The sequence below is a fragment of the Calidris pugnax genome, unplaced genomic scaffold (assembly GCF_001431845.1).
Source record: "Calidris pugnax isolate Ruff unplaced genomic scaffold, ASM143184v1 scaffold347, whole genome shotgun sequence".
Taxonomy (NCBI): Eukaryota; Metazoa; Chordata; class Aves; order Charadriiformes; family Scolopacidae; genus Calidris; species Calidris pugnax.
The window spans coordinates 569,543-577,242 of NW_015091298.1; the positions used below are offsets into that span (position 1 = coordinate 569,543).

Consider the following 7,700-nt stretch of genomic DNA (forward strand, 5'->3'; position numbering starts at 1 on the left):
GAAGGGAGATGCTCCAGGCCCCTCACCATCTTTGTAGCCCTCTGCTGTCCCCTCTCCAGCAGTTCCCTGTCCTTCTGGAACTGGGGAGCCCAGAACTGGTCCCAGTGCTCCAGATGGGGCCTCCCCAGGGCAGAGCAGAGGGGCAGGCAGAATAAAAGCCATCAGGCTTCGAAGAACCTACTCAGATCAATCACGACTCTTGTTAGAAGAGGAATAAATCTACCTCGTAGCTCTTCCAACAGGCACAGCCTGCTCTGCCCCAGCCCTCTGCTTCCTCTGACGTACTACGGAGCAAAACTCCTCCTTCCCTTGCAGGAGATTTCACAAGGTTTGACTCAACAGCCCGAGGGAGCTGTGAGCCCGCAGGGTCTGTGCTCCCCTCCACGGGCATCCAGACACCCTGGCACAGCCCTGGAGGCAACTCACTGAGCTCCTTCATGTTAACGAGAGGGCAATTACAGAGAAAGACCTTAATTGGGACAGAAATCAGCCAACTTCCCACTCAAGGGGCATCAGTGTAGGAGGATGACCTTCCCAAAGCCCCTGCCCGGTTGAGCCGGCTGGGAAGGAGAAGGAAGAGCTGGGCCTCTTAGCTCCGTTAACACTCAATTAGCACTCAACCCCCTGAGTCTAGTCCAGCTGCTGGAGACAGAGGATGGACAGACACACTGAAACCACGGCCAGGGAGATGCCACAGTGTGACCCAGGAGAAGCAGAAGACTGTTAAACCTCGCTTGACAGGACAAGAGGAAATGGGCCCAAACTTGGACATAAGAAGTTCCACCTCAACCTGAGGAGGAAGTTCTTTGCTGTGAGGGTGGCAGAGCCCTGGCAGAGGCTGCCCAGGGAGGTGGTGGAGTCTCCTTCTCTGGAGACATTCAAACCCACCTGGACATGTTCCTGTGGGACCTGCTCTGGGTGGCCCTGCTTTGGCAGGGGGTTGGAGGAGATGATCTCCAGAGGTCCCTTCCAACCCCATGTCCCGGTTGAGCCGGCTGGGAAGGAGAAGGAAGAGCTGGGCCTCTTAGCTCCATTAACACCAATTAGCACTCAACCCCCTGAGTCTAGTCCAGCTGCTGGAGACAGAGGACGGACAGACACACTGAAACCACGGCCAAGGAGATGCTACGGTGCGACGCAGGAGCAGCAGCAGACTGTTAAATCTCGCTTGACAGGACAAGAGGAAATGGGCCCAAACTTGGACATAAGAAGTTCCACCTCAACCTGAGGAGGAACTTCTTTGCTGTGAGGGTGGCAGAGCCCTGGCAGAGGCTGCCCAGGGAGGTGGTGGAGTCTCCTTCTCTGGAGACATTCCAAACCCACCTGGACACGTTCCTGTGGGACCTGCTCTGGGTGGCCCTGCTTTGGCAGGGGGTTGGAGCAGATGGTCTCCAGAGGTCCCTTCCAACCCCATGGGATTCTGTGACCCACTTGCACAGTGGTGAGGGAGGAGCGTTTAGGGACCACAGCTTTTCTTACTGGGAAAGGGCAAGTTTGTCAGCAGACACTGGGATTTCAAGGTTAGGGATCCCTATACAGAGACACCAAAAAAACCCCTCAACACTAACTGCCAAGAGGAAGGACATAGAGGGAAAGAAAATTTCAGGGCAGAAAACGAAAAAAAGAGGATCTGCTTTTGTGGAACTGACTGCGACTGTTGGATTGGCCAAGGTGAATGAAACATCACTCAGGTCAGTTGAAACACCAAGATTTGGGAAAAAAAAAAATAAATATTTAGGATGGCAATGTTATACCTCCACAAAAACTGCCTTCATCTTGAAACAAATCTACGGCTGGTGAGAAAAGCGAGGAAGAGAAATTCCCTTTTGCTGCAGAAAACGCTCCCGTGCCCGAAGGACACGGCCGGGTGGGATGGGGACACTCAAACACAACGCAGGGAGCAGCCAGGGCCACCAGTCCGGGTCTCCCCATCACACTGACCCAAGAGGAGCCACCGATCTCCCACTGCAACCCACACGAGCCAAAAAAAGCCCCCAGCAGCCTGCACCTACCTTGCCCAGGGCGATGGAGCAAGCGGCCAGGCCGATGAGCCCCCCTTTGCGGCTGTGGGGGTGCTGGGAGAGGGCAAACTCCTGGGAGAGGATCTGGATGACGTGTTTGATTTGAGACGTGTTGTTCTGAGCCACGAACTCTCGCACCAGCCTGGGGAGAGAAGAGGAAAGAACCCCCAGGGGGGGTTAGAATTGTGGAATCATAGAATGGTCTGGGTTGGAAGGGACCTTTCAGATCATCGAGTCCAACCATCAACCCAACACTGACAAACCCACCACTGACCCATGTCCCTCAGCACCACCTCTGCCCAGCTTTTAGATACCTCCAGGGATGGTGACTCCACCATTTCCCTGAGGAGCCTCTTCCAATACTTGACAACCCTTTCAGTGAAGAAATTTTCCCCAATATCCACCCTAAACCTCCCCTGGAGCAACCTGTGGCTGGTTCCTCTTGTCCTGTTGCCTGTTCCTTGGGAGAAGAGACTGACTCCCCCCTGACTACACCCTCCTTTCAGGGAGTTGTAGAGACCGAGAAGGTCTCCCCTCAGCCTCCTTTTCTCCAGGCTGAACACAGAATCACATGGGGTTGGAAGGGACCTCTGGAGATCATCTCCTCCAACCCCCCACCCAGAGCAGGTCCCACAGGAACATGTCCAGGTGGGTTTAGAATGCCTCCAGAGAAGGGGACTCCACCACCTCCCTGGGCAGCCTCTGCCAGGGCTCTGCCACCCTCACAGGAAAGAAGTTCCTCCTCAAGTTCAGGTGGAACCTCTTATATCCAGCTCCCTCAGCCGCTCCTCACAAGACTTGTGCTCCAGACCCCTCACCAACTCCATTGCCCCTCTCTGGACTCACTCCAGCCCCTCAAGGTCTCTCCTGGAGTGAGGTGCCCAAAATTGGACACTGAGGTTTTAGATTCTGCGTGATACAAAACCTCAGGGGGTCAGCTCCCAGCCACAGTCAGAAACAGACTTTTGGCCACGATAAACACCGGAGAATGCAGTACCGAAACAGGGAACTCACAAGTGAAACCAGAGCTCTTCCCCGCTCATGTCCAACGGTGGCTCCCAGCCTGCAGCCTCCCACACCCTTCATGAACCCCCAGGCCCCGTTTGCCCCAGGCAAGGACAAAAAACGGCAGCAGAGACCCGCTGGGCACACACCAGGAGTGCTGGTGGCTCGGGTGGGGAACTGCTGCCAACCAGACGCACGCCCAGCACCAGGAGTTTGGACCCCTGCAGCCACCCAACACGTTGCTTCGGCTGACATCGTCCCCAGAGAACCTCCCCGAGAGGACCCAGAGACCTTGGAGCCCCTTCCAGTCCCTCAAGGGGCTCCAGGAAAGCTGGGGAGGGACTCTGGATCAGGGAGGGTAGCCCGAGGAGGATGGTGAAGGGTTTGACCCTGAAAGAGGGGAGATGGAGCTGAGATGTGGGGAAGAACTTGTTTGGTGTGAGGGTGGTGAGAGCCTGGCCCAGGTTGGCCAGAGAAGCTGTGGCTGCCCCATCCCTGGAGGGGTTCAAGGGCAGGTTGGAGGGGGCTTGGAGCAACCTGGTGTGGTGGGAGGTGTCCCTGCCCAGGGCAGGGGGTGGCACTGGGGGGGCTTTAAGCTCCCTTCCAACCTAAAGCATTCCATGAGTCTATTTTACAGCCCGAGTCCTAACAAAAAGCAAAGAAAGCTCCCACATGCAATACCTACTCCTCCTCTGAACCTCACGGCTCGTTACCTGGAGATAATTATAATTAACACATCAGCCAGGCTGTAACGAAGAGCCCCTGTAGCCCAAGTCCCCAGGTTGCCCAACTGGCCCTTCAGCCCGCAGTACTTCCCTGCGGCAGGGCCACCGGCCAGCTGTGGAGGCACAGCCAGCTGTGGAGCCAGCTGTGCAGGCATCTGCCCACAGCTGGAGCATTGGTGGTTCAGTGGTAGAATTCTCGCCTGCCACGCGGGAGGCCCGGGTTCGATTCCTGGCCAATGCAGCAGTGATTTTTTTCCCCTACTTTTTTCCTTGACTTCTGCCCATAAGGTGGACCCAGGCGCCTCCAAATCCCAGCCTAAGTAAGAATCTTTACCTTAGATCTTCAGGGAAGCTGCAAAAGCTTCCGCTTCCTAATTCAATGCAGGGATTTTTTTTGGCACTAGATTGAACCTCGCGCTGCTCTCTCTGCCACCTTCTTTATAATCCAGGAAAATCGTTACAGAAGATATTTATGAACTTTTTCCCCTCCCCAAAATGATTAACGTCAGCTCTGTTTTCCCCCTGCAGCTGCCCCCTTTCTCCCCGGGGATACCCCAAAGCTCCCTGCTCACTCTGCCCGCTCCGAAGCTGAGTTCTCCAGCAGCTCCAGCCCGACCCACTCTCAAAACCAGCTGCTTTAGGGTAAAAACGGCTCCGTTTCCAGTCCCACCCCAGCAGGAGGAACACACCCAGCTCGAGCAGCATGGAGTGATCCTTCTGCTGTCTCGATTTAACAAAGAGAACCTTTTACAGACTTCCTTCAACAGGGGAAAGGCTGGCCCTCGCCTTCCTCCTCCTCAGATTCTTCCCAAATTGGGTTTCCAGCTCCATCGGTCCAACTGCCCGATGCCAAATCAGACTTTGGTTGGTACAAACCAACCATGAAACCCCCCTTCCTGGGGCAGAATCAGTCCAAGCAAGGCTGCTTGGACAAGACAAGGAGTATCCTCCCTCCCAGCAGCAGCGAAGGGACAGTCACTGAAGAGTCCCCAAGGCTGGAGCTGTGTAGACCCAGAGCAGCGCATCTGCCACAACCCACCCTTAACGAACTATTCCCGGGAGGAAAGAAGAACATGAGGAAAAGGTAAATATGGAGCAGAGGGAGCTGGATGTGTTGGCTTCACACCCGAGCAAACACTCACCCCGTCCCAAAAGCCATTTTTCTCCACTGCTCACAGAATGATACGGGGTTGGAAGGGACCTCTGGAGATCATCTCCTCCAACCCCCTGCCAAAGCAGGGCCACCCAGAGCAGGTCCCGTAGGAACGTGTCCAGGTGGGTTTGGAATGTCTCCAGAGAAGGAGACTCCACCACCTCCCTGGGCAGTCTCTGCCAGGGCTCTGCCACCCTCACAGGGAAGAACTTTATTTATAGAATTTATAGAATAGAATTTACAGAACTTCCTCCTTTATGTTTAGGTGGAACTTCTTACATTCAATTTTGTGCCCATTTCCTCTTGTCCTGTCCCTGGGCACCACTGAAAAAAGACCAGCCCTATCCTCCTGACACCCTCCCTTTAAGTAGAGCAGAGGGGCAGGATGACCTCCCTCCACCTGCTGGTCACACTCTTCCTGATGCCCCCCAGGATGCCATTGGCCTTCTTGGCCACAAAGGCCCATTGCTGGCTCATGGGCATCCTCTTGTCCACCAGGACTCCCAGGTCTTTCTCCTCAGAGCTGCTCTCCAGCAGGTCACCCCCACCCTGTCCTGGTGCAGGGGGTTATTCCTCCCCAGGTGCAGCACCCTGCACTTGCTTCTGTTGAAGTTCATCAGGTTCCTCTCTGCCCAACTCTCCAGCCTGTCCAGGTCTCGCTGGATGGTGTCACAGCCTTCTGGGGTGTCAACCACCCCTCCCAGTTTTATATCATCAGCAAACATGCCCTCATGTACCGTCCCATGTGGGACCCTCCTCTTTCAAGGCCCCCACCCCACATCCCTCCCACAGAACCCTCAGCAGAGCAGGTCCATCCCCACGTCCCTGGTGGCTGCTCCCCTCCCAGGTTCACCTTAACCACATCTCCCACCTTAAATTCATCCTGCAGCTTCCACCATCCTTCCCAGCCCCGTGCTGGGCTGTCCCTCAAGGGGACACATCTCCTCCATGAGCAGAGTGATCAGGATCAGTGCCTGGGGGGGGACACTACCCTTCCTGGACAAAGCTGTGGCCCGGAACAGCAGAGAGAACCCAGATGAGGGTGACAAGACACGCAGGGACAACACTAGAGGGGACGTGGCCATGCCACCAGACCTTTGCCTGGGGTGCTCTGAAAGCTGTGCTGAAAGGGAGGTGAGGCAGGAAGAAAGGGACGGTGGCACAGCACCACGAGTTCTGTTGAAGTTCATCAGGTTCCTCTCTGCCCAACTCTCCAGCCTGTCCAGGTCTCGCTGGATGGTGTCACAGCCTTCTGGGGTGTCAACCACCCCTCCCAGTTTTATATCATCAGCAAACATGCCCTCATGTACCGTCCCATGTGGGACCCTCCTGTTTCAAGGCCCCCACCCCACATCCCTCCCACAGAACCCTCAGCAGAGCAGGTCCATCCCCACGTCCCTGGTGGCTGCTCCCCTCCCAGGTTCACCTTAACCACATCTCCCACCTTAAATTCATCCTGCAGCTTCCACCATCCTTCCCAGCCCCGTGCTGGGCTGTCCCTCAAGGGGACACATCTCCTCCATGAGCAGAGTGATCAGGATCAGTGCCTGGGGGGGGACACTACCCTTCCTGGACAAAGCTGTGGCCCGGAACAGCAGAGAGAACCCAGATGAGGGTGACAAGACACGCAGGGACAACACTAGAGGGGACGTGGCCATGCCACCAGACCTTTGCCTGGGGTGCTCTGAAAGCTGTGCTGAAAGGGAGGTGAGGCAGGAAGAAAGGGACGGTGGCACAGCACCACGAGGTGACCACCCCAGGCTGATGGGCACGGCGGGACCTTCGTGTCCCCCAGCCACCAGCTGGGCATGGAAGTTGCCACCTCCACGAGCCTGGCAGAGGAGGAAGCACCGTGTTTCTGATGAGTTCCTAAAGCTGTGCTGCTCCCGCTGGAGTCCCCCAACAGCACTGGGGACCTCCCGTCACATGGGGTGCCCTGCGAGGGGCTCCCTGGGGACAGCAGCCAGGTCCCCACTTGAACCCAGGCACCGAAGGGCTCAGGGACAAGCTCCGGCGGCGCGGGGATGGGTGGCACAGGGTGGCTCTAGGGGACAGCCCCTCCTGCCCAGGGACTGTCCCCCAACAGGGTCACCATGGCACCTCTGGGCTTCTGGCCACTGGTTCCCCAGACTGACCCCTTCCCACTCGTGAGACGACACCTTCCCCCAGTGCCCCAGACACCCCAGGGTGACCCCTTCCCTCCCGTGAGATGACACCTTCTCCCAGTCCCCCCAGACACCTTGGGGTGACCCCTTCCCACCCATGAGACGACATTGTCCCCCAGGGTGACCCCTTCCCACCCATGAGATGACACCTTCCCCCGGTCCCCCCTGGTCCCCTGGTGTGACCCCTTCCCACCCGTGACATGACACCTTCCCCCGGTCCCCTCAGACACCCGGGGGTGACCCCTTCCCAGCCATGAGATGACACCTTCCCCCGGTGCCCCCAGATCTCCCGGGGTGACCCCTTCCCCCCCGTGACACAATACCTTCTCCCGGTGCCCCCAGACACCCCGGAGTGACCCCTTCCCACCCGTGACATGACACCTTCCCCCAGTGCCCCAGACCAACCGGGGTGACCCCTTCCCTCCCATGAGATGGCACCTTCGCCCCATCCCCCCAGGTCCCCCGAGGTGACACCTTCCCCCGGTGCCCCCCGGTCCCCCGGGGGTGACCCCTTCCCACCGGAGCCTCCGCATCCCTGTGGGGTGACCCCTTCCCATCAGACCCCCCCCACCTTCCTCCCTCCAGGTCCCCCTGAGATGACCCCTTCCCCCTGCAGGTGCCCCCGGCCCCT

The 7,700-nt window shown here is 57.5% G+C and overlaps 1 protein-coding gene across 1 annotated transcript in view; it reads right to left on the reverse strand.

The window, feature by feature from the left end:
* LOC106899085 (protein VAC14 homolog) overlaps positions 1 to 2,196 on the reverse strand; it is a 52,004-nt gene extending 49,808 nt beyond the window's left edge. The window contains exon 1 of the mRNA XM_014960751.1: positions 2,013 to 2,196. The gene's annotated coding sequence lies outside the window, so the exon portion shown is untranslated. The remainder of the gene's footprint in view (positions 1 to 2,012) is intronic.
* Positions 2,197 to 7,700: the final 5,504 nt, after the last annotated feature.